The sequence below is a fragment of the Dermacentor albipictus genome, chromosome 1, assembly GCF_038994185.2.
Source record: "Dermacentor albipictus isolate Rhodes 1998 colony chromosome 1, USDA_Dalb.pri_finalv2, whole genome shotgun sequence".
NCBI lineage: Eukaryota > Metazoa > Arthropoda > Arachnida > Ixodida > Ixodidae > Dermacentor > Dermacentor albipictus.
In genome coordinates, this window is record NC_091821.1 from 478057504 (window position 1) to 478084142 (window position 26639).

At 48.1% G+C, this 26639-nt stretch overlaps 2 pseudogenes; both read left to right on the forward strand.

Moving 5' to 3' along the window:
• Positions 1-320: 320 nt before the first annotated feature.
• On the forward strand, positions 321-8765 carry LOC139054534 (tubulin alpha-8 chain-like; annotated as a pseudogene).
• A 5718-nt stretch (positions 8766-14483) lies between these two features.
• Positions 14484-26397, forward strand: LOC139054535 (tubulin alpha-2 chain-like; annotated as a pseudogene).
• The last annotated feature ends 242 nt before the right edge of the window (positions 26398-26639 follow it).

Below are 26639 nucleotides of genomic sequence, written 5' to 3' on the forward strand. Positions count from 1 at the left end.
AGTGGCGATATCGCATGGCGCGCCGTCCGTAGCAATAGAGCACACTGCGCTGTGCATTGTTGACGTCACGGATCGAATGACGACCGTTGACATAGTGTGTGCTGTATAACCGCTTGCGACAGAAAAAAAAAGACCTCATTTTCCGTACGTCTACCTGCCCCGCCTCGTCTAGCTCACCTGTCTCGCCCAACAGCGCTGGAGCGCCGTTACCAGCTCGCAGCTGGTAACGCCATACAAGGTGTCAGATGTTCGCCCAGGACTACACTGAAAGCTATCGGCACCGGGTGTGCATTTGCCCGTCTTCGCCAAGCTGCTCGGATATGTCGGACACCGAAAGACCCTCCAAGAATTTCCAGGGAATGTTCGCCGTTCCAGTCACGCCAGGCTTCAACTTTGACCACACCTCAAAAAGGCCCTCTGGAGCCAGCCTCATCGAAAGCAGCCAGGAAGCACTAGTGCGCACGTTGTTATGCACCATATGATCAAGCAAGCAAAGGGAATTTTAACATACGCCTAGAATTAAAGAGACACTAAAGACAAATATTAAATCAAGCTAAAGTGACAGATTAGTGTTGGAGAATCTGTAAGGCGTCAATATTATCCCGACCACAACCATAATAATTGAGAAATTGAGCTAAATGCAGGACATAATTAGAGACTCCTAACGGACTTTCAAGCACTTGCCCGATGACGAAAGCATTCCTCAATTAAAATTTATCACTATAGTACTCAACCACTCGTTGCAAAAATACATCCTTGTATTACAAGACGAAATAACATGCTACTTGTCCAATTCCATCTCACTTTTACAGAATGGAACTCATTGAAATTACCCTTGACAACGACGCGGGCGGTCGAAAGGTTTCGTTTTCGCTCGACTCTGCACCGCCCACGCTTTCGCGTTTCAGTTGTTTCGTTATCGCGAAGTGCTGCGCTGGTTTTGCTGGCTCAGGCAACTCGGTACGAACGGCAAGTAGCAAGGAATTCAACTTCCATATGATGTCGCGGGTTGTCCGAACGGTCTAGGCCACTTGACCAAAAAGCAGCTGCAGCGGCGAATCCACCGCTCTGTCTTGACTCAGTACCGCCGTCCGTCGACGCAACAGTGAGACGCAACTTGAGAAATAATTCAAAGTCCAAGACATTAGAAAAAAAAAAGATTGAAGCGTCGCGACGGGAGACCACAAGTTGACGTCGTAAGCGTCGAAGTCTCTAGTTATACCGAAATTATTTTTTAACAGCTCGGACAGTTTCTAGGCAACAATGGTTTCTTGTGTACTGTGAGATGTTCATATGCTGTGGTCCGAAGCTCACGACACGGTGGGAAAGTGAAACATTGTGCGCGAACATGCATGCAGACACGCAGTCGGTCACCGCGAACCCGTGGGATCGCTGCATTGAGGCTTCATTCTGTTATGTTCTATCTGGTTAACAGACAGCCCCCTGTAAGAACATATTTTACATAATTTGCTCTTAGTGATTGCCTTCTTTTCACGCAAGAAACCGGTTCGGGGGACTCCATCGCGGCGACCGCGCTCAGTGGGCGTTGTTATGATGGACCTGTCAAATGTGATAGGCATTCAGGCGTACGTTCCCACGACAAGATGAATTGCCTCGTCCCAGAAAATGTTGCTACGGTAAGCCTGGACCTCGACCTGCCAAGTGTAAGAAGCGTTCAAACGGGCCTCCCCATGTCAACATAATTGCTCTCTTCTCTGAAACGATGTCAACCCGTTCTCCCCGAGCCGACACAAAAGGATGGACGAAGAAAGACAAACCAAAGGTCAAGACGGCGTCACCCCGTTCTCCCAGAGCTAACACAAAAAGATGGACGACGAAAGCACTAATACTTCCACAGGCTCCTGAAGAAGACGTCGGTAACCACAGGGCCACAGGGTGTTGTTTAAGGCCATGCTGGCCCCCGACTTAATCAGAACCGCTCAAGACTCAGATGAGAGCCACATCCATGTGTCAATGAAGTGAAAACAAACTTTTCTCTTTTTGTTTCATTATCACGATACCCGGCTTCGTCGTCGTTTCCTGATTCTTGCGGTGAAGCCTCACCTCACCCGGTCGAGATTGTAACAGCGTTCACTGTGCGTATTTGGTAAATAGAGAGTGTATGTAAACCATTCTCGGCTCTCTGCTTCTGCAAGATTATCATTTCGACAGTAGAAAAAACTTCCTTCGTTTCGAGAGTACTTACAGAAATGTGCGGGAGGGCTCCCGCGTGTTTTTATTGTACGCCGACAGCCAAACCCATGAGATGCGCGCATTGTTATCCCTCATACTACGCAAGCAAGGCGCTTCCGAAAGATGGCGACACCATGGGTCCTTGCCCCCAATAGTTTTAACCTTTGGAAAGAACGTGTCTAGTATAGTATAACCGATCGCAGTGTACCACAGTGAGCACAAAGCTATGGTCACTGTGGCAACGAGTGCGACAAAAAAAAAAAGACACTAAGACAACCACGAAGTTGCGTATGTATGTGTCTTTATTCAATCAATATAGCGATAACCGTATAAATCAATGTAGTTGTCAGTATAGTCATCCCAATACAGCTTCGCTGGTTACCCTTCTTCACATAGTGGAAGGGCACTAATTTTTTCGGGCTGCTCGGCGTTATCTTTTGCATGCTCTGCCGACGCAAGCAACACACCCCTGTGTTACGACTCGGCCATCGCTCGTCACGTTTTCGACAAGCGTGAGTACCGATAGAGGTATATGCTGCGAGACAATAAAAAGCGTCGCAAACTTGTCCCACTAAGATTCAGTGCGCGCGAAAATAACTGCGTCGCACGGCCGAGCTACTTTTCGCTAACTGCGTCACAAAACTGTGTGCGGTGAGCGTCCCTCCAAAGTATCCCAAAAAGTAACGAAATAATTGCAATAAGGTTGGGGGTCACAGAAAGCGTCACGAAAGTGTGCCAGAAAGATCCAGTACACGCTAAACTTACTGCGTCACGCAGTCAAGCTGCTTTTCGCTAAGTGCGTCACAAAGCTGGGTGCCGCGAGCGTGCCCCAAAGCTACCGAAATAAGCTACAGTAATGTTGGGGCCCACAGAAAGCATCGCAAACATTTTCCAGTACAATCATTAATTCAAATTAACTGCGCCAGAACGCCCGAGGTGTTTCTTTCCCGCTAACTGCGTCAGAGGTCTCGGTTTCGTACCGTAAGCCTAAATTGCTTGAAATGCGTCGCACAGCGTAAAACAAGATTTCTCGCCTTGCCGTAGTTCAATATTGCATGTGGTGCCATGACGAAGAGCAGAAGGAAAACAAGGATACGCCGGAAGCCCAACAAACCGGGCTACATACAAAAAATTTGAAGGCCCAATCCACTCTGTGAAGGTGGATTGCCAGCGAAGCTTACCATCCACTCAACCTATTCTAGTCTAACGAACGAATGAAGTGAGTGCGCCGTAAAGTACAGTGTATAACCATTTATTGCATAACGACATTCACGACGGCTTTATGATCGCTGTGGTATACACTGATGTTTTCGGTTTTGACAGTTGCCAAGTTCTTCGCCAACATTAGGTCGACACACGAGTCACGGATGGTGGTTGGTAGTTTCGTTTCTTTGTAACACTTTAGTACAAACTCTTAGTACAAACTCTTCGAAGACGAAGCCTACGAACCACTTGTTTTCCTGTTTCGAAATATCGACGTTAAGGTCCCCCACGATTACTAAAGGCGTAGTGTTATCTCTCACGAACACCGCGAAGTGCGTTCGCATGAACCGCTCTACGTTGGTATTGGAAGTGCCCGGCAAAATGTACACGGTGAAGATTCCATCACGGGTTTTCACGGCACTCACATCGCCGCAGTCGACCGGGTCAGACTTAAGCGTGTACGCGGTCACGCACGCTTCTTTTCTTGCGTAGACGGCGACTCCGGCATGAGTGGCTGTCCCTTCGTTTCGCGGCCGCTACTCCAACGTAGCCGGTCACTTCGGATCGCGACTCTCGCCGCGATCTGCCACGCACGGTGACACCATGCCGCCCGTGTGCGCGTGCGTTACATGTGTTTTTTGCTCTAAATCGTGGATTTCGAGAAAGCCGAGTTTTCTGTGGACTGCCGCGAAAGAATCGCCGGTTGGTAGCAGTAAGCAGCTTCGCTGTAAAAATATTTGAAGGACACTTAAGCTTAAGAGTGGAACGCGATAATATTCGGACCTCTGACTGCTGCTCACGCTTCCGGGCAACTGCCGCTTATGTAACCGTAATGTCTGCGATGTTTACCGGGAAAGGCTTGCAGCGATGGCTACGCACGAAGGCGAGCTTTTTGCTAGAAACGCGGCTTTCTGAGTGGGCCGCGGATGCGCGGAGGCGAGCGCCATCCGGATGTTGTCGGAAGGAACCGGGCGTGCCGCTCCGACTCGTACAAACGCTCGAAAAGGGGCTTGTCTTTACGCGTAATAGAACTATGCTTTCTGGTATATTCAAATTACAATACGACGCTATAAGATCTGTAGGTTGTGTGTAAGTAGTACTTTGCAATTTTTACAGCAGAGTTGTTAAGGGCTAGTTCCCCCAGGATCGTGTCCGTGTGTAGACACAAAACTACCCATACGTGGACCGATCCTGAAGTCGCGCTCGCTCATAGCACCTCCCCAATCGCGATTGTATTCCCAATTTCGAATACAACATACTAAAGAAGTGCAATTTTCAAACCCTGCTGCGCTTTTCTTCCAAACATTTCGCGACAAAAGGAAGGTGTTATGACTGCGTAAAGAACATTAAGAAAATCAGTGATATTTAGCAAGCTAGCTATTTCACTACCGCGTCCCCCCTTAACCCATACCTGTGTGGCGTTCCACATGACGTACACTGCTTTTGTTTACCGTTACTCAACAAGTTGCTTATAGAGAAGCACGACGCTCATTCACGAGATGACTGTCTGTGCAAACTTTGGTTTCAGTGGGTATCTGGACCTTTTCGTATTGTGCAAGATGCAACATCGTGAGTGCGCGGATATCAAGAAAGGTATCATGTCACGGCAGAAAAGGGCACGAGAATGCAGATATAATTTGTTATTGCCTAAAGTCTAGAAAAAATGCATATACTACTGGATATCTATACTAGATATCTGAAACTTCGTCACGACGTTTCAAAAAGTGAAGTCCTACACGTAGGACACTAGGCAGATTTGATGCAATCTCGTGAGCATAGTGTAATGGATGCCCCAAACATACTACAATATAGAGAGCAACGCAATCAAGAATTGATGCGTGTCACAAACTGCTTTGTTCATTTTTATTGGGTAAGAAGGTATTCCTTGCTCATGATTTCGCAAACGTAGCTCTACACAGCCTGGAGAAAATTCTGAACCCAAATGACACTCGTGATGAGGTGGTTTCATTTGTCTAGACTCTTCATCTTGGAAGCAACCCTGCTGCAGAAACTGGTGAGGAAGTCAGTCAATACGCCACCAGCGTGAAGAATTTGTCGTACAGCACTTTGCTGGCTGAAGCAGCATGCAAAGCTTTCTTTGCAACACAGTAATGATAGCAATGCTATCATTGAGTTACCAGTGTACCGCAAAGTCCAACATATTGTACAGATCGATCGCAACCGCGATTTGAACGCATTTTTCTGGCGCCCAGCTCTTCGGCACGCCGATTTATAGAGAATCTTGACAGCAATAGATACATCCGAAAAATGAAGAGGTCTCTTTATTTTATATAGGACAAACTAATAGGCTCAGCAAAAGAATCGGTGCTTTCACAATACATTGTTAGGATTGGGGGCTCAATCCCATCGCTCGTAATCAGTTGTCAAGATTGGAGTCGGGCATTAGACGTAGCTGGCCCATGCCGTCGTCCAACTTATCCACGCTGAGGACTTTGTTGAAGGGAATGACTGCTTTTCACAGAGAACGAGGAATATGGGTTTATTTACAGTATCTACATGCAGTTCATCAGTCTAACAAGACTGCTTGAGAAAGTGCACTGAGCAGCCGCACAATAGCGGTTTATAAACACTCCGTCCACCCTCGATCCCAAGGTGAGGAAAACGTTCATCCAGTCATCGTAAACAAGCTGCCTCTCTGCGGGACGGCTTACACACACACACTTCCGCACAGGTTCACGGTCCGGAACACCGAGGCCAGACGGACTTCGTAGAACTCGGGGCTTACGTCAGGAAAGACGCCTTTTATTCCCCGAGCTGACCCGCGCAGCGCGCTGCCAGGTGCCCATTGTCTTGCCTCTTGAACGGTGCGTGGGAAGGAGCCTCGAACTACGTTCCCTCGGGGACTCCCTCGCCCACAGCAGACCAGGATGGTGGTGGCGGGTTCAAAGCCTGCCTCGTCGCACTCACCTTGGCTCCAGCGACGGAGAGTCGAGGACGCGCGTATTGTTCTTCACACACAGTCGACTTAGTGACGCCGTGGATAGAGGTTTGCGGTGGCGTTACAGGAAAGTTGACGCCGCTGTTGCAACTGGCTGGCAAAACTTGCACCTCAGCTGGGCCGTTCTTAACAACACGGAATAAGATCAGGTGCTTTCAGGCGCTCTCGTACTGCTGCACCTTTCCGAGACTTATACAGTATCTTTGATACTTTATTCACTCTAGTCGTTTTCAAAGCACGGAACTAGTTTTTCGATTACCGAGTTAATTGCTATTCTGAAGTAATCGTGTCACTCACAATAAGCACCAAAACTGTTTCAGTAGCGTATAATTAACGTTCATGGTATGGAACGCAAACAAATGGTACTAGTGAGATAATCAGGAAACCGTACCTCAGATGTCGCGGTAAAAGGTCAAATTTTTTTCTAATTACCGGATATAACGCAAACACAGGTAGAGTAGATGATGTGATCAAAACATTGCAGTATACTGCACTGTCAAAAAGGCAAGAAGTGGTATTATTCGGTACTTTAGCTTTCTGGTGTTTGTGGCGATAATGCATTCCAGCTGTGCAGTGTCAAAGTCATAAAGCTGGCTGGCTCACTTCCACCCGCGATCACTAGTGAAACTTCTCGAACAGCCGAAGCGCCAGATGCTCTCTCAATGTGAGGCCTGCGTAGGGGTACTTACGGCACCTATCCTGGAGTGTGCACACCCAGCATGATTGCCACGCCTAATGTACCGTATGTGTGTACTACATTCGGATACGCAGGTCACCTCACTAAGCTCTCGGGTGGCGTACTTCGAGGAGTTGGTTTGACGCATTTACACAAGAGGCTCATTGTCCGTGACAACTATCAAACTATTAGCTTTTAAAGAGGTGTCGATGTTGATGAATATGTTCAGAAGCTCACGGCCGAAAACTCTGTGGGGTGTCCGAGCAGGATGAAGATTTCAAGAAGTCAAGAAAGCACAGCTCGAAGTCACTGAATTACTGAAGAACCGTATCGATGGCTATGCTAGAGGAATCCACTATGATTCGAGTAAGTACATCATATCCGTGATGACTAAGAAACAGGTGCGTCTGCATCACGATTTAGACCTCACGATTACATGCAGCCCGTTTGCGTCACCGTGTCTGCGTAACGTATACTCCTGTTCTCGCCGGTAATAGCGCGTCGCGTCGCGGCTCTGCCAGTCGGTACGGTGATCGGTGCAATGCCTCAATATATCGCGAAATGAAAACACGCATAGAGCTGCGCTCAAATTTCGCATTAGGCAGTATTGTAATCGTCAGTGTATTTTTCACTAGTGCGAGCTACACAACAGTACTTGACCGCACCTCGTTGCAGCGTTTTTTGAAGCTAGAAATTCCCGTATCTACAACATACATAGTCGTGCTGGCAACCTCTGTGGTTTTACAAGAATAAGGCGCACATACCCACAAAGGCGTATGTAATATGAGACGTAAGACGTAATGGCTATGGAATGCAGTACGGAGACGCGCCCGCTAAATCGAAGAAACTCTCCGATGCTCACTGAGAAGCCCTCAGACCGTCTCCATCTTAAGCATTTGTAGCACAACATGCGGAATTCGCACCTCGTTTTTTAGTAAAAGCTTTGGTTATGCAGGTTAGAGGTTGTCAACAAGAGAATTATATTAAATATCTGTGATAGGTTACGTGATGGCTCGGCGACATACGCGTAGTTAAGTATTTGTCAATGACTTCTCAAACGTCGAATTTTCACGGAGCCCTCACACTTTGGCCTTGTCTATATCGGAAGAGTTCACCAAAAATGCGCAAACTTTTTTGTGTGTGTATCTTGCCATGAGACGAACAACCTACCTCTTGTTCGTAAGATCCACTTTCCACTGGTCACGTATACGCTCGCGTCATCTCCGCTGAGAAGGCCTACCACGAACAGCTTACCGTAGCAGGGAACACCAACGCCTGCTTCGAGTCTGCCATTCAGATGGTCAAATGCGAACCGCGCCACGGGAAGTGAATGGCCTGTTGTATGCTGTATGGTGGCGACTCGTGCCTAAGGACGTCAACGCTGCCATCAAAACCAAGCGCACCATCCAGTTTGTAGACTGGTGTCCAACAGGGTTCAGGGTGAGCATCAACTGTCAGCCACCAACGGTGGTGCCAGGAGGCGACCTGGCTAAGGTTCACCGCGCCGTCTGCATGCTGTCCAACACGACGGCCATCGCCGAAGCCTGGGTTTCACTAGACCGTAACTTCGACCTCATGTACGCCAAGCGCGCCTTCGTCCACTGGTACGTGGGCGAAGACATGGAGGAGGGAGAGTTCTCCGAGGCCCGTGAAGTCATGGCTTCCCTCGAAAAAGATTCTGAGGAGGTCGGCATGGACTCCAACGAAGTAGTCGACGAGGGCGAGGAGTACTAGGAACAACGATGTCTTTCTGAACAAGAAAGGGGAACTCCTCAACGAGTTGACTCAAGCCCTTCACTTTGTTCGAATAAAAATTGAATGGTAGCAATAACGCTGATGCGCTGTAGTAGCGTGTTGACAACGTGTTACTTGTCAAGGCAACACACTGCAGTAATGTGTTGGCCTCGCCCAAGCCAGTCCGTTACTCAACTATACGTTCCGATTCGTGTTACGGCAACGCTGTAACGTACGGATCCGCCGGGTTGCTCACGCGCGTCACGCAGACCCTTTTATCGCTTTGCAAGTTGTTCTTTTTAATTATCTCTCTCTTTTGTCCACTCCCCCCCCCTCTAATCTACCACAATCACCCTTCAATCTTTAGCAAACGACTTCGCTCTTGCCAAATAGGGGACAACAGACCTGATCGAACAAAGCGAAAGACTCGCTCAGGCCACAGCCATGGCCTGTGCGCGGTCCTTTCAATTTAAGCAATGTTATGAACGGACAGACATACTTGAATGAATATATGATGTTTAATGGCGCAAGGGCCAGGTGTGGCCAAATAGCGCCATGCTAGTGTTAATGAGTTCGCAGTGGACTGATGTGTTCTGTGAACTTAATGTGACGTGGCTGTAAAAGGCCTAAACGAGTTGGTATATACAGTAAAAGCTCGTTAATTCGAACCGCAAGGGGAAGCCGCTTCAGTTCGAATTAACGAAAGTTCGAACTAACGAAAGTGAAGGAGGGCAACAGTACACTGCGATTTGGAAGCAGTAGGGCATGTCAGAAATCTGGCGTGTCAAAAAGTGATGGCGTGTGCCGCGGGCACACGCCCTCTTCAAGTCGAAGCTCTGGATCCGACTGTGCCACACCACCGATGTCCACCAAAACGAACGTTAGCAACACAATGAATCGCGACGGCCGATACCTCCTAAGCTGAAAACAGAGGTGCACAACCGATGAAGACTGCCGAGACAAAGACGCTGAACATGTGAAGGTGGCGAAGGCCCTGATTCGTTGGCTCTTGATTGCAAGCGCAGCTGCGACGTACTTGATTCGCTGTGTTTTGCAGCTTGCCGTGCCACCTCCGCACAACATTAGCAGCTGTACAAGATTTGCAAAGCCTCTGCGATTCGCAACGGGCAAGAAGTATCGGAGGTTACGTAGAACGGAGAGGCGGCAGCCGCCGCTGCCTTCTGGCTGACCCCGCGTCGGTTAGATTTTTTTCCGATTTTGCCTTCTCTCGCCGTTCTCTCCGTTTCGGAGGCAATACAGCCTTGTGTGTAGGCAGTAGGCGCGTTTCTCTGGCTATGTGCCAGGCGAGCGTAGCTCGAATTATCCGTGAGGGAACCTTCTCGCGTTCGAATTAACGGACTTTTTTATACATAGACTTCTGTGGAGCTTGGCCGGACCAAATCGTACAGTTCGAATTATCCATAAATTCGAATTATTGAAGTTCGAATTAACGAGCTTTCACTGTATTCCATAAAATCCACGTGTAGTAAAATTATGGGAATGATTATTGACGTGTACTATGAAGATTAGAATGCATACAGAAAGAATGATGCAATATATAAAGTCTGTGAGGTGCTAAAATTGTCTAGAGCACTACTGCCTCACCAGAGCCCTTGAAAGCCAAGGGCTTAGGGGCATGTGCTTTACAAAGAAAACTATCGTAGCAGCATCCCCTAGAAAGAGGATGCTCTACGAAATTAATGGGCTTGTGACATGGAGCATAACATCTTTCAAAAAGGCGAGGACTGCTTTGGTCTTTAAAAGCGGTTCATCACCAAGGAACATAGCCGGATGCAGGGGAATACAATGGCTATATGCAAAAGGAAAATGTTTTCTCCTTTCTCTTTCGGCTTCCCGGCACTCCAGGAAGACATGGAGGACGGTCAACCGGTCGCCACATCTACCACAGGTTGAAGGCTCGTCACCGGTTAAGAGAAAGGTGTGAGTGCCAAATGTGTGTCCTATTCTCAGTCTAGTGAATAGGACATCGGTTCTTCGTATTTCTGTAGTTGGGTGCCAGGAACCTAACTTCGGCTTAATTAGGTGAAGCTTATTACTTGTTTCTGCGTCCCACAAGCGTTGCCAGTGGCTTCGGAGTTTATTTCTTAGGAAAGGCTTCATGTCTGTGGCAGGGACAGCAGCAGAACGAATGCCTTGCGATGCTATTGATTTGGCGATCTCGTCGGCAAGCACATTTCCCTCGATTCCTCCATGGTCAGGGACCCAGCATATTACTACATGCCCATGTGATAGGTACATGTTACATAAGAGTGAGTAGAGTTCATTGAAGACAGGATTCGTATGCTTTTGAAAAAAAATAAGTGCTTTTACAAGACTTAACGAGTCTGTGAATATGGTGGCTTTGTCGAGTTTAAGTTCCTTTATATGTTTTACTGCACACAGTACTGCGTAGACTTCTGCAGTGAATATACTTGTTATAGGGTTCAACACGTCAGATTCAGTAAAAGAGGGACCAACAGCAGCGTAGGATACGCCAGCATGTGATTTTGATGTGTCTGTGTAACACTCGGAGCAGGAGTACTTCAATTGAAGCTCACGGAAATGCATGGCAATTTCAAGCTCAGGAGCGTGCTTTGTGACCTTTACAAAGGATACGTCACGTTCTATCACCTGCCACTGCCAGGGCGGTAATAGCTTAACTGCAGGCATTAGGCGATGTTCGAGAAATGGGACGTCCATTTCTTCGCCAAGTTCACTTACATGCAGTGAGAAAGGTAATCTCATAGAGGGTCTATTACGAAAAAGTGTTTCACACGTGAAGTCGTTCACGGTTGTGAAACACGTATGTTCCTTATTAGAGCGCACTTTCAGAAAGTAGTTAAAGCTGATGTATGTTCTCCGACAATGGAGTGACCACTCATCGGACTCGACATACAGACTTTCAACAGGGCTTGTTCTAAATGCGCCAGTGGCCAGGCGGATTCCCAGATGATGAACGGGGTGTAACATCTTTAGTGCGCTCGGGGCGGCAGAGTGATATACTACGGCACCATATTCTATTCGTGATCGAACTAGGCTCCTGTAAAGATTAAACAGGCACTTCCTGTCGCTACCCCATGTTGTGTGGGATAGGATATTAAGTAGGCTCATTGTTTTTAGACATCTTGTTTTCAGACATTTTAGGTGTGGAATGAAAATAAGCTCGGAGTCAATTATAACTCCTAGAATGTGTTATTTGTTAAAAGGAATTTGTTGTCCGCCCAGTTCTAGAAAAGGGTCTGGGACCAGGCCTCTCTTTCTGGTGAAGAGAACACAGGAACTTTTGTGGGGGTTGATTTTAAATCCATTTTATTCTGCCCACATGGACACCTTGTTTAGGGCCTACTGTACCTGTCTCTCGCAGACTGTGAGGTTGCAGGATTTGAAACATATTTGTATACCGTCTACGTAGACGGAATAAAAAATAGCTGGTGGTAATGATGCACGAAGCGTGTTCATCTTTACGACAAAAAGCGTGCAGCTGAGTACTCTACCCTTGGGTACCCCAGTTTCCTGTATGAGTGTACGCGACAATGCAGGTCCTATTTTCACCCGAAATGTACGGTTCTCTAGGTAGCTCTCTATAATAGTTAACATGTTGTCGCGGATGTCCAGCGCCGAAAGGTCGCGCAGGATACCGTACCGCCAGGTTGTGTCGTACGCTATTTCCATATCCAGAAACACAGATAGAAAAGATTGTTTGTGCACGAAGGCATCGCGAATGCTCGCTTCGATGCGCACGAGATGGTCGGTTGTAGATCGCCCTTCCAGAAAACGACATTGAAATTGGTGAAGCATGTTACTGGACTCTAGGAGATGTATGAGACGCCGATTAATCATTTTTTCAAAAAGCTTACAGAGGCAGCTTGTAAGCGCTGTGGGACGGTAGCTAGCGAGCAATGAAGTGTCTTTACCATGCTTCAAAACAGGAATCACAATAGCCTCCTTCCACTTTGATGGGAGATAACCAGCAGCCCCAGATAGTATTGAGAAGTGTAAGTAGCGGGATTTGTGTGTTGGAGTGTAGGTGCTTAAGCATATCATACATTATTCTATCGGGGCTCGGTGCAGAGCTTCGACATACTGACAAGGATGCTTTAAGTTCCGCAATCGTAAAAGGACGATTATAAGGATCGTTTGGGATGGATTTCCGATTCAGTGGCTTAAATTCTTCTATTGCTTTATGCTTAAGAAAGTTATCCGAATACTGAGTGGAGCTAGACACGCGCTCGAAGTGTTCACCAAGAGCATCAGCCTTGTCTTCCAACTTGTTTCCTTCTTTATCAACAAGGGGCAATGGCTGAAATTGTGTTCCCTTTAGTCTCCTCAGCCCGTCCCATACTTTTGCCTCCTCTGTGTAGGAGTTGACGCCGGACTAGAATCTCTCCCAGCTTGTCTTCTTTGCTTGCCTTCGCGTCCGCCTTCCCTGCGATTTAATGTTTTTAAATTCTATCAGATTTTCTGCAGTGGGGCATCGGCGCAGTATGCCCCACTCTTTATTTTGTTTTTTCCGCGCCTCCTTGCATTCCTCATTCCACCATGGAACTCGTCTTTTGGATGAGGTACCCCTTGATTGTGGGATGAAGTTATTCGCTGCCTCGATGATAAAAGCGGTAAAATACGCTACCGCGTCGTCAATACTAAAATCGGTGATAAAATCTCGTGATAAGTAGGCCGATTCCTTAAGATGCTCCCAGTCGGCAGAAGCTAGCTTCCACCCAGGCGTATATGAAGGGCATTGATGTTCTTCAATTAAGTTTAAAAGTATTGGAAAATGGTGACTTGCGTATGGATCTTTAATAACACTCCACTCTAGGTAAGAGAAAAGATCTGCGGAGCCGACAGATAGGTCTATGGAAGAATGTGAGTGGTGATCCATATTATAATACGTCGGTTCGTTTTTATTGAAGAGGCATGTCCCCGTGTTTATAAGAAGTTTTCTTCTAATCGACCTCTCGCGTCGCAACGTGAGTCTCCCCACATCGTGTGGTGAACATTATAATCACCCACAAGTATGTAAGGTTCGGGAAGTTGGATAATAAGGTGGTAAAAGTCTGTTTTTTCGAGATGATGGTTCGGGGGTATATAAATAGAACAGACAGTGATTAATTTATCAAAGAGAATGGCCCGAACTGCCACTGCCTCAAGGGTCGTCTGAAGGGCGACGTGTCGGCAAGCTACAGACTTGTCCGCTGTTATTGCTACTCCGCCAGAGGCGTTAGCCTCATCGCGGTCTCTTCGGAAGATGAATTGCGAAGAAAGTTTGTGTTTGTAGGTTTCATATGTGTCTCCTGAACACACAGCAACTTGGGTTTGTGTTTGTGTAGTAGTTCTCTAATGTCATGGAGGTTAATTAGAAGTCCTTGTACATTCCACTGTAGTATTTGTGTGTCCATTATGCTATTTGTGTTTAGTGCTGTGTGTTTAAGACACGAGGATTAGCTCAGGGGCCTTTTTCAGGCACCGTGACAGGAGTTTTGTCTCTTTTGGAGCGATCGACAGTGCCTCGCCGCTCCTTAGGCGCTGGTGGCGCCCTCTTGCTGGTGGTTATGTCCATTGCCTCGTGCGAGGCGCTGGACACGCGCTCTTCCGAGCGCTTTGTTTGGCGTGAAGGCCTCGGCACGTTGGACGAGGCCTTTGAGGTCACCTGCCCGGAGGTAGATGGCCCCTTCTGCGGTGTTGGCGTAGCAGCGCTAGCTGCAGCCGCCGGGGGCCCGGATGGCGTCACTGCCGCCTCACTGGGTGTGGGACGGTCAGCCACCGGAGACCGTTGTGGCGCTGCCCCCTGACGCGCCACTTCGGCAAATGTGTTCTTAGGCATGTATGCCACCCGCCTACACCTTTGAGCGATATATTTTGTTTCACTTTGATCATGACAATATCTTTTTATTTTTTCCAAGGCGGGCACGACCGCGAGTACGCGGCGTGCTCGCCTTCACAGTTTACACAATGGAGAGAGTTTTCACAAGATTCAGAGGTGTGCTCATGAGCACTGCATTTCGCGCAGGTTTGGCGGCCTCGGCATCTCTGTGAACTGTGACCGAAACGCTGGCATTTGTAACAACGCAGGGGATTAGGAACATATGGGCGAACACGCAGCTTGATATACCCGGCCTCGATGGACTCGGGCAGAAAACTTGTGCCAAAAGTAAGTATCAGATGTTTGGTCTGTATTTCCTTATTATCACGCCTCATCTTAATTCGCTTAACATTTATGACGTTCTGCTGACTGAAGCCGTCCAAGAGCTCAACCACAGTCAGTTCCAAGAGATCATCATCGGAGACTACGCCACGGGTGGTATTCATGGTACGATAAGGAGTTACTGTTACTTTGGCGTAACCAAATGAAACAAGATTGGGTAGCTTTTCATATTGTCTCTGGTTGCGGAGTTCCAAGAGGAGATCGCTGCTTGCCATCGTGGATGCTTTATAACCTGTACCAAAAACTTGGGTAAGAGGTTTGGACAGGAGGAATGGTGAGATTGCTCGCACGGGTTTGTCTGGTGTTTCGGAGTGCACTACATGGAAACGAGGAAAAGTTTCTTTTTGACGGGAAAAAAACCCGAAGACACCGGTGCGCCCCCTCTTGAGGGACGATCAGGTAATGGGGGGAAAGAAAAGCCATGAGAGATTGTAATTTCGGCAGTAACGCCAGCCACCCACCGTGGAGTCCTACAAGGGGACGCTGCAGGACCTGTGAAACACGGCCTGCAAACGCCAGCTGTACATTACCACTATAACCAACTATGAAGTAACCTAGGCTGGCTATTCACACAAGGTTAACCCTTGCTGCCAGGAAAAATTGGAAGTAAGCGGAAGCTAGGAGAAGACAGGAAAGATGAAAAGGGAGCGAAAGACGAAGACTAGAGGGAGAGAGAGACAGGAAAAGGCAACTGCCGATTTCCCCCTGGTGGGTCAGTCCGGGGGTGCCGTCTGTGTGAAGCAGAGGCCAAAGAGGTGTGTTTCCTCCGCCGGGAGGCCTTAAAGGTCCGAACAACCAGCATCGACTCAACCTCCAGGATCCCCCTTTCCCCGGACACGGCTACGCCACGCACGGTTAGACGCGGGAGCGTCCAACCCTCGTGTGGTCGTGTACGTGGTGTCGAAAGACACCAAACGCCTGCTGGCGCAGACGCCCCTGCGGGGAACTCTTAAGACGAGAGGTTAAGTCGGGTGCAGGGAGGGGTCCCCCTTGCTTTCTTGAACCTGGCCGTCAGCACTGTTAATACGACCCTGCTTGTACTGCTGGACTAGGTGGAGAAGGCAAAGGAGGCCCAGTGTCTTACTTGAGCCCGATCTCTCAGCCACTTCCCCCCTTTCAATAAAGTTTATCACCCCCGCCACCCATACTGCCCATCCCTTTGCAATCACGCTGACGGCACTGGCCCACTACCAGTCGGTGCGGTGATTTCCGCCTTCAATTCTTCGTCTCAATATATCGCGAAACGAAAACATGAATGTATGTGACGAATGTATATACCAGATTTGTATAACAAATTTATAACAAGAATGAGCCCGTACCTATAAAAATAAACGTGTGTGCATACCTTTCGTCACGATGACAACCGATCAAGACAATAATGTATTCGTACCTATGTTCAAAATTCTGTGTCACCCCTTGAAATCACGCAGCGCTTTATCTTGGCACGAGAGACTTTCCCCTTCTTCACAAGAATTTAACTAGAGCGTAGGCATTGACCCACCGATTGTTGCAAACAGGCTCGTATCCTAGCCCGACTTTATTCCACAAGCTTTATCCCAACACATATGCCACTAGTTTTTGCAGGCACTGCAATGACTTCACTAGCCTAGACCATATGCCCTGGCGTTGCCCCTCGTTACGAGGCACAGAACAAATAAATGAGGACAAGTGGCTCTCTGCTATGAAGAGGCCCGATGCCGGGGCGCTACAATCGGCGGTCGGGCATGGGCGGTCGGGTATGGCCTGACTGTCTCAACGTGGGAGCGGCCCGCAGCACGCTAAGTCTCGTAACCTTCATTAAAGCTTTGCATCCATCCATCCAACCTCTTTGTGGGGTGATACACAGCTTTGCTAGTCCACCTTCACAGAGTGCAATGGCTTATCAGCTTTTCTTGTGTGGTTTTAAATTAATTGTTTTTCATTCGATCTAAATTTACTGATTTTATTTCAACAGATAATTCTATGCTATACAGCGCTAAGTCCACAAATATTCGGAAGTTTATTCATTTTAAATTGGAATAATCAATTTCTTGATCAATCTACCATAGTGGGTAGGAGCCACATATGTGATAGGAAGAAGAAGAACGAGCATCTCGCCGGCAGCCAACTTTCCCATAGGTCCTTGTCCCAGACCAACTCAGCCAAGTCCGAGAAGAACATCAAGGAGGTGAAGCAGTCGATCAACATGAGCATCTCCTACGAAGGCAAAGAGAAGTCTCTCAGTGACAGCTCACTCGAGGACTTCGAGCCAATTGACGTTCGCATCATGGCAGATTTGCCCGATGATTCCTGGCTGTACCTGCCACCGGAGGCGGTCTCCAAGGAGCCGACGACTTTGACCAGCACCTGCAATTTGGCGACCGTTGAACCCCCTTCCAGTGATCCTGTCGCTGTGGACAGCGCTCACCTCTCGCGGTTAGCTTTTGACTTGGGGGCAATACTGATTCCTGAGCAGCGTGTTTGGCCATCTGAACAGACACTCCCTGGACCGGGGTTCATTTCGCCAAGACAGGAAGCAGCCTCACAAGGTAGTCTGAGCTCGGTCTTAACTTCTCCAACTAAGCGACCATCAACGGCTAGTGCTGCGCTCGAAGAATACAGGTCCGAAGTTTCCTGCTCAGGTGATTGGCACGAAGTTCATCAAAGCGGAGAACAGAATGCGGAAAGTGCACTCAACTTGATGGACATGTCAATTTCTGTGCTGCCAATTCAGCCACACCAACAGACAGTTGCTGAACCTGGGGTTGTGTCGCCAACGGGAAAAGCGGCCTTTTCGGGGCCACGTTCGGAGAAGAAGTACTGAGTGCCTGTGCATCCATCCTCCGACCATCTTCAGCTTTGACACGCTTTACTTGCTTTGCTGATCAGCGTCCTTTGTAAACAAGCAAGCTTCAATAGCATGAATATGTGGCTGCTTTTTCACAGGGTTTTATTAAAATAACGCTGTTTCAATATACATTTTAAGTATTGCTTCATTCCTCTCTGCGCACTTTTGCTAGTCACCGCACCATAGGTACAGAAATTGTCATGAATTGCCACTCCCCCCCCCCTATATTTAAACAGTGATTCTACTCCCATACTGCACGAAACTCGTCCATACTGTCGGGTGCCTAAAGTCTCTCAAGTTTCGTAAAATAAGGACTTTTTTCTTTTCAGAGTACCGCCTCGGTAAAGATTCACTCTGTCCTCCTTACACTTCCTTTTCCTGGCATTAGCTGCTCCCATAGTGGCGCACCACCTTCACGTGTAAGTTTGTGCAATCTTCGTTTGTTTACATTCTCGTTACAAAAGCGGGACCGAGTTGGAACAAAGCGCGTGTTGTCCATTCGCGATGTGTACGTTGTTGGTTGCGCGCATTGCGATTTCGATATGTTAAAGCGAGAGCGACATTCGTTCGCCATATTTTTCGTCATCAGCTACTTCGCCTGCGGATGCTGCAGCCAAGGTGCTGAATGGAAGAAGCTCTTCACGATGTCATCCGCCAACCGTGACTCCTTGAGAAGACTTGGGGAACATGTTGCACTCCTGCATCACGTGAAAGCGAATGCCTGCTGCACATTTGGTAATGCGCCGTCTCTCATCTTCGCCTTCATGCTTCCGCAGTTAGGCTACTTCGCCTCATTGTGGACGCTTAGCTGTGGTTTCGCTCGCTCGTACAGCAGGGTCAGACCCGTGCCAACGAAGTTTCTCTTCAACTTTACGTTGCATCCATCACAAGGGGATTGAAACATGTGCTGTTCTGTGTGTTGTACGGGTGATTTAAATGAATGTATGCAGTGTTCGCTTCACTTTGCCGAGCGCTTGTACCCCCAGCCTTACGTGGGTATGAGCCATTTCATTTTTTGCTTGCTTACGGGGGTATTAGCCATTACTGATGATGATGGTTTTTATACCGTTAGACCGGACGACGCGTTTTATTCAAGGCCGTCGGGCCATGAGTCACTTACGGATCTCGCCTTAGTACTCGGATACGTCGAACTTACGTCGAATATGTCAAACTGGCCGGGAGAACGTCGAACTGCCACGCTAATTGCGCGGTAGTTCGCCTAATTTGTGTAGTAAAGGTAAATTTAGGCTTGAGTTTTGTGCTGAGCGCTATATATAACCTCGTTGAATGTACGGGCTGGTCGCTTTTGTTTCCCGCATTTTTAAGAAATCGCCTGTCGCAGATAACAGTTCTGGTCGTTGAACTGGATTATTCAGAGAGGCGCATATTACTTGCACGAGAAATCGAAACACGCAGACAACTATTTAAGAAAAGCACCGTAATTATCCTTCTAGTTACTTTGCGGCACATTCTGCAATTTACGAATTGTAGCCGGTGAGCTTGCATGGCATATCCACTATTCTGCATGCGTATGCTCACGCCGTTCCACGTTACCAAAGAACCCGTTGGACATGCACAGTTTCTATCGCGATAAAACGGCTCATTAGCGTAGGTGATGTTTGCACGTGGTGTGGATGAACCTCCTTGCAACATTATAATTACCTTTCGTGCATTTCGCTGTTTGCTGTATTTCGCAGAGGAAGTGTATCAGCGTCCATATCGGTCAGGCTAGTGTTCAAATCAGCAACGCTTGCTGGGAGCTTTACTGCCTCTCCAGCAGGATGCCCGGATGACCAGTGATAAAGTGTCAGCTGGGGGCGAGGATTCTTTCAGCACTTAACTTGCCGACATAGGCTGCGGCCGGCATGTCCCACGGACCGTGTTAATCAACCTCGAGCTGGCTTTGGTCGATGAGGTCTGCTCTGGCGCCTATCGGCCGCTCTTCAACCCCGAGCAGCTGATCTCTGGTAAAGAGGAGGCAGCCAACAACTATGCACGTCGTCACTACGCTATCGGAAAGGAGATGGTCGACCTAGTGCTTGACCGCATACGCAAGCTGGCCGACATGTGCACGGGCTTACAGGGCTTCCTCGTCTTCCACAGCTTTGGCGGCGGCACCTGCTCCGGATTCACGTCTCTCCTTATGGAGCGCCTCTCAGTTGACTATGGCAAGAAATCTAAGCTCGAGTTCTCCATCTAACCTGCGCCACAGGTATTTATTCACGTGTGCTGGCTGTTTAAAAGCCCCTGCCCGAATGATTTTCCAGAAGAATATGGGGCTCCTGCTTTGCCCTAGGGGCGCTGCGAAAATGGGGCTAAAAATCGTCTTCTGTCCTGAACTGGGTAGTACCAAGCTCGGTCGTCCGCTTCGGAAAGCACGTTTACAATATGGACCCGCCACTTTCGGTTGTGTTGTACGACGGCTGGCAGCGAATATCGGGTGCCGAAGATATTTTCAGGGGTGGCACGCTACGCAAAGGCAAGAAATTATGCAACGCCGAATACTTGTCAAGAATACGAATTCAAGAAATAAGCGGCGAAGTTTTAGCGCGGTGTCAATCGCAAGTGAGGCGAGTCGCGTACGAAGTTGAACTTCAGGTAAGGTTTGCACGCTGTTAGATTCAGGCGCACAAACGCGCGGAAATGCTTGCTATAAATGAATTCACAGCAGCAATACGCAGACATCATGTGTACGGAACTGCTCGAGCACACGACAGTACGCTCCCCATATAGCAGCGGTCTTTCAGCATGTCGCCATGTACGAACTACTCGAGCGCACGATCGTACGCGCCGCGACGGCAGCGGTCTTTCGACATGCCGCGAAACGGCGGGCCTCCTGCAATCTTTGTTGACTGCCTGCCGATAGACAAGTACTTGTGCCTGCGTTGTATTAGCGGCCATCTGTCCCTTTAGCACCTACAGCATTTTCTATTGTGCCTACGAACGTACACGAACGTGTAGGTGGCGGCCGCGGTGTACACACTCACTGACCAAGCCACGCTCGCAGCACACACACGTACATTTCCATGCACATGCATGAATACACAAATTTACGTGTCGATAGGGGGACAGTGCACAAGCACGCATGCGCACAGTGACGTGGACAGAAAATATTTTCGGGTGGGATGGAACGGGGTGGGTGCAGCGGTGGCGTAGAGGTAGAACACCCGCCTCGCGTGCAAGAGGTCCGTGGTTCGAATCCCGGTGCCGGCAATTTCCCACCGGATAAAAAAAAATCCGCGTGTTGATAAAACTGCATAAACAGGCCTGGAGTGTGGCCTGATCCCGGTGACCAGAACCGGTAACGCACTCTCTCACCAGAGCAGGATTGGCCACCCTGGTGCAGTACTTGGCCACAACCTCCTATATGAACAACACAGTGATACCCCGGCCCTCAGTCCCCAGCAGCTGTGAAGCAACTGACCACGGCGGCGGTCAGACCTGCCACGCAGCAGAGGGTGCTAAGAATCACTGGCTCCGGACAGGCCGCCATTGGAATATGAACCTGGCAACGTTCAACGCTAGAACGTTATCTAGTGAGGCGAGTCTAGCAGTGCTATTGGAGGAATTAGAGGGCAGTAAATGGGATATCATAGGGCTCAGTGAAGTTAGGAGGCCAAAAGAAGCATATACAGTGCTAAAAAGCGGGCACGTCCTGTGCTACCGGGGCTTAGCGGAGAGAAGAGAACTAGGCGTCGGATTCCTGATTAATAAGAATATAGCTGGTAACATACAGGAATTCTATAGCATTAACGAGAGGGTGGCAGGTCTTGTTGTGAAACTTAATAAGAGGTACAATATGAAGATTGTACAGGCCTACGCCCCTACATCCAGTCATGATGACCAGGAAGTCGAAAGCTTCTATGAAGACGTGGAATCGGCGATGTGTAGAGTGAAAACTAAATACACTATGCTAATGGGCGACTTTAATGCCAAGGTAGGCAAGAAGCAGGCTGGAGACAAGGCCGTAGGGGAATATGGCATAGGCACTAGGAATATCAGGGGAGAGTTATTAGTAGAGTTTGCGGAACGGAATAATATGAGGATAATGAATATCTTCTTCCGCAAGCGCGATAGCCGAAAGTGGACGTGGAGGAGCCCGAACGGCGAGACTAGAAATGAAATAGACTTCATACTCTGCGCTAACCCTGGCATCATACAAGATGTGGACGTGCTCGGCAAGGTGCACTGCAGTGACCACAGGATGGTAAGAACTCGAATTAGCCTAGACCTGAGAAGGGAACGGAAGAAACTGGTACATAAGAAGCCGATCTATGAGTTAGCGGTAAGAGGGAAAATAGAGAAATTCCAGATCAAGCTACAGAACAGGTATTCGGCTTTAACTCAAGAAGAGGACCGTAGTGTTGAAGCAATGAACGACAATCTTGTGGGCATCATTAAGGAGTGTGCAATGGAAGTCGGTGGTAACTCCGTTAGGCAGGATACCAGTAAACTATCGCAGGAGACGAAAGATCTGATCAAGAAACGCCAATGTATGAAAGCCTCTAACCCTACAGCTAACTTTCGAAACTAATAAAGAAGCGTAAGACAGCTGACATAAGGAAGTATAATATGGATAGAATTGAACATGCTCTCAGGAACGGAGGAAGCCTAAAAACAGTGAAGAAGAAACTGGGAATTGGCAAGAATCAGATGTATGCGTTAAGAGACAAAGCCGGCAATATCATTACTAATATGGATGAGATAGTTCAAGTGGCTGAGGAGTTCTATAGAGATTTATACAGTACCAGTGGCACCCACGACGATAATGGAAGAGAAAATAGTCTAGACGAATTCGAAATCCCACAGGTAACGCCGGAAGAAGTAAAGAAAGCATCGGGAGATATGCAAAGGGGGAAGGCAGCTGGGGAGGATCAGGTAACAACAGATTTGTTGAAGGATGGTGGGCAGATTGTTCTACAGAAACTGGCCACCCTGTATACGCAATGCCTCATAACGTCGAGCGTACCGGAATCTTGGAAAAACGCTAACATAATCCTAATCCATAAGAAAGGGGACGCCAAAGACTTGAAAAATTATAGACCGATAAGCTTGCTGTCGGTTGCCTACAAAGTATTTACTAAGGTAATCGCAAATAGAATCAGGAACACCTTAGACTTCTGTCAACCAAAGGACCAGGCAGGATTCCGTAAAGGTTACACAACAATAGACTATATTCACACTATCAATCAGGTTATAGAGAAATGTGCGGAATATAACCAACCCTTATATATAGCTTTCATTGATTACGAGAAAGCATTTGATTCTGTCGAAACCTCAGCAGTCATACAGGCATTACGGAATCAGGGTGTAGACGAGCCGTATGTAAAAATACTGAAAGATATCTATAGCGGCTCCACAGCCACCGTAGTCCTCCATAAAGAAAGCAACAAAATCCCAATAAAGAAAGGCGTCAGGCAGGGAGATACGATCTCTCCAATGCTATTCACAGCGTGTTTACAGGAGGTATTCAGAGACCTGGATTGGGAAGAAATGGGGATAAAAGTTAATGGAGAATACCTTAGTAACTTGCGATTCGCTGATGATATTGCCTTGCTTAGTAACTCAGGGGACCAACTGCAATGCATGCTCACTGACCTCGAGAGGCAAAGCAGAAGAGTGGGTCTAAAAATTAATCTGCAGAAAACTAAAGTAATGTTTAACAGTCTCGGAAGAGAACAGCAATTTACAATAGGCAGCGAGGCACTGGAAGTCGTAAGGGAATACATCTACTTAGGGCAGGTAGTGACTGCGGATCCGGATCATGAGACGGAAATAATCAGAAAAATAAGAATGGGCTGGGGTGCGTTTGGCAGGCATTCTCAGATCATGAACAGCAGGTTGCCATTATCCCTCAAGAGAAATGTGTTTAATAGCTGTGTCTTACCAGTACTCACCTACGGGGCAGAAACCTGGAGGCTTACGAAAAGGGTTCTACTCAAATTGAGGACGACGCAACGAGCTATGGAAAGAAGAATGATAGGTGTAACGTTAAGGGATAAGAAAAGAGCAGATTGGGTGAGGAAACAAACGCGAGTTAATGACATCTTAGTTGAAATCAAGAAAAAGAAATGGGCATGGGCAGGACATGTAATGAGGAGGGAAGATAACCGATGGTCATTAAAGGTTACGGACTGGATTCCAAGGGAAGGGAAGCGTAGCAGGGGGCGGCAGAAAGTTAGGTGGGCGGATGAGACTAAGAAGTTTGCAGGGACGGCATGGCCACAATTAGTACATGACCGGGGTTGTTGGAGAAATATGGGAGAGGCCTTTGCCCTGCAGTGGGCGTGACTAGGGTGATGATGATGATGATGATGATGATGGAACGGGGTGACGCACCCCTTTAACCGGGAACGGGACGGGGGAGGGGGTCTGGGCAGTCGTCATCCTATGGTACACAGAAATTTCCATGGGGAGGCATGTACTCTGTGCGCCCTCCCCCCTCCCCTGGCCACGCCCCAACACACACACCACACACACAAATACACAGTTAAAGCCTTTTATGTACATGCTTGAGTACATATGAATCCATATATAGGGAGGTGATGAGCAAAACGAGAACAAGGCGAAAGCTGTAGCCAACGTTTCGACAAGTGGACTTGAATACAAGTCCACTTGTCAAACAATTGGCTCCAGCTTTCACCTTGTTTTCCTTTTGCTCATCGTCTTGAATTTCCATCTCCCGGCTTACCCCTGTTTCACCTGTAGGGAGGCTAGATGTAGACCCACACAGGTGTGCACACGCACAAAGTTAGCCATTCCATTCACGCACATGAATACATTTGAAAGCATCAGTAACAAAACCAGGGTATATGTGCACCATGCATGCATGCGCCCCCAGACACATACACGCAGCAGATGAGGAAGGAATGGAATAAGGATAACATATACACATTATATTGGGCTCGGATGTCTTCATTTGTACAATGCGTTAAGGCATAAACACCCCGTATGTCTTCACACCTTTTGGATGGCAATGATCATTTTTTTCATGTGCCATAATAAATTTGTGATCAATAGTTCTGTAGTATTAAATGTTGTGGCAGCTAGCCATGAAGAAATGAAAAAGCCTTTCAATGAAACTTCACCTAGAAATGTGATTTTATACGGTATACATGCATTTTTCAACACAGCACAAACATAGTACCTTTTAACTGCCAAATATGGCAAAGCACGGCCTTCCGCTGGTGATATTATTTGCATTGCTTGCAAAATTACTGCTCGCCTCTCAACCTCACTTTTCAGAGAGCTTTGACAAATCGCTCTTATAGAACAAAAGATAAATGCTGAATCTTTACGTCGTCCTCCGCCATGCAACAAACCTGACCGCAAAATTTTATAAATTTTTTAAAAGAGAACCTTTCTTCGCCTACTGTCCCGTACTTTTGCCTGGGTTGGTCGGTCGGTCAGTCGACCGATGGTCAGACTCTCGCCGAGTAGATTTATCCTCACTCTAAGAGATAAAAAAAAGGAACCATGCCTGGCACCGGGTTTCGAATCTCAGACGCTGTGCTCTGGTCATTAGGCGACAAAAGAACCTTCTTTTCCTTTACCGCACAAAAAAAGGCAGTACCTCTGTGCAACAATATGGTTTAGGTTCACAGAGTTAGTAATCAGGCAGAGAAACACATGTGCCTATTAATGGCATCCAATAAGGCTGCGGCTCTTGGGAAGGCTACAACTGCATGCATGCACCTTTCGTGCAGAACGGCGTGCCGAGTGCGCCAGACAACTCGACAAGCATTACGAGGGGGCCACACATGTAGCTTACGCAGATACAACCGACGTACCCGCAACTACCAGCCATGGCCCTTGCTGTGGTCACGGGGTCGAATCATACCACTACCACCACCGCCTCCATACACACCACAACACCCGAAGAGGGCGAAGAAGCTTCCATCGCTTTAGCCTACGCAACGAGTACGGCCGCTTGCATTATTAGAAACTCCCAGACGGCTATCCGCAACTTAACCAGAGGCCTAATCTCATCGCAAGCAAACCGAACACTCTAAGCACATCGTTATCCCGTCGCCGCCATGTTCAGCTAATTAGGGCCCCAGCTTATACGAGCCTTGCCGCGAATGAAGCCGTTCACGACACTGCCCAAGAAATCGTCCACTGGGTGCATCACCTGTCATCGGAGCAGCGATCCCCTCCGATGGCCCGCAGCCCAGCAGGCTGACGACAAGGAAGTCGTCTCCTTGTGCGTCTATGCGAATGGTTACATATGGCGAAATCCTCTTTCATTACAGTAAGGCAAGAGTGAAGTACCCACCTCCTGACAAATCACTCAATAAGTGCCAGTCGAAAACATGCACGTTATTACAGACACACACATTCCCCACACCTTCACTACGCAGTCACATCCAACCAGTTGTTTACACACCACAATTAAAAGCGTGCGGGGCGTCTCGCATTGACCTCAGCCACATTATCCGGGCATGTCCCGCAGCGACACACACCATTAAACACAGCGCCAACGCTACATCACCACGCCCGAGCAATGGGAGGCTGTGCTGCTCAGCAAATTCCCAGAGGACCAACTCTGGACAGTCTGGCTGGCTGCGGCTGCCGCCAAGACTCAAGGTCTGGCCACCGCCTGAGGAAGGGCGGCTCCGGTAGGGCTAGTTCCTCCGCCCTCCTTCACCGCAGCGAGGACATTTAATAAAGTTTTGTCTGCCTCCCTCTCTTTCGTGCAAACACCAACTAACTCTCTTAGATGGTCACCATGTGTTCATTGTGATGATGATTTCCATACTACGGTCGTGAGACCACGCATGGTCGTGGAACGCATGGACGTGAGTGTGTGTGTGAAAACATTTATTGGAATGAGATCTGGAGGCTC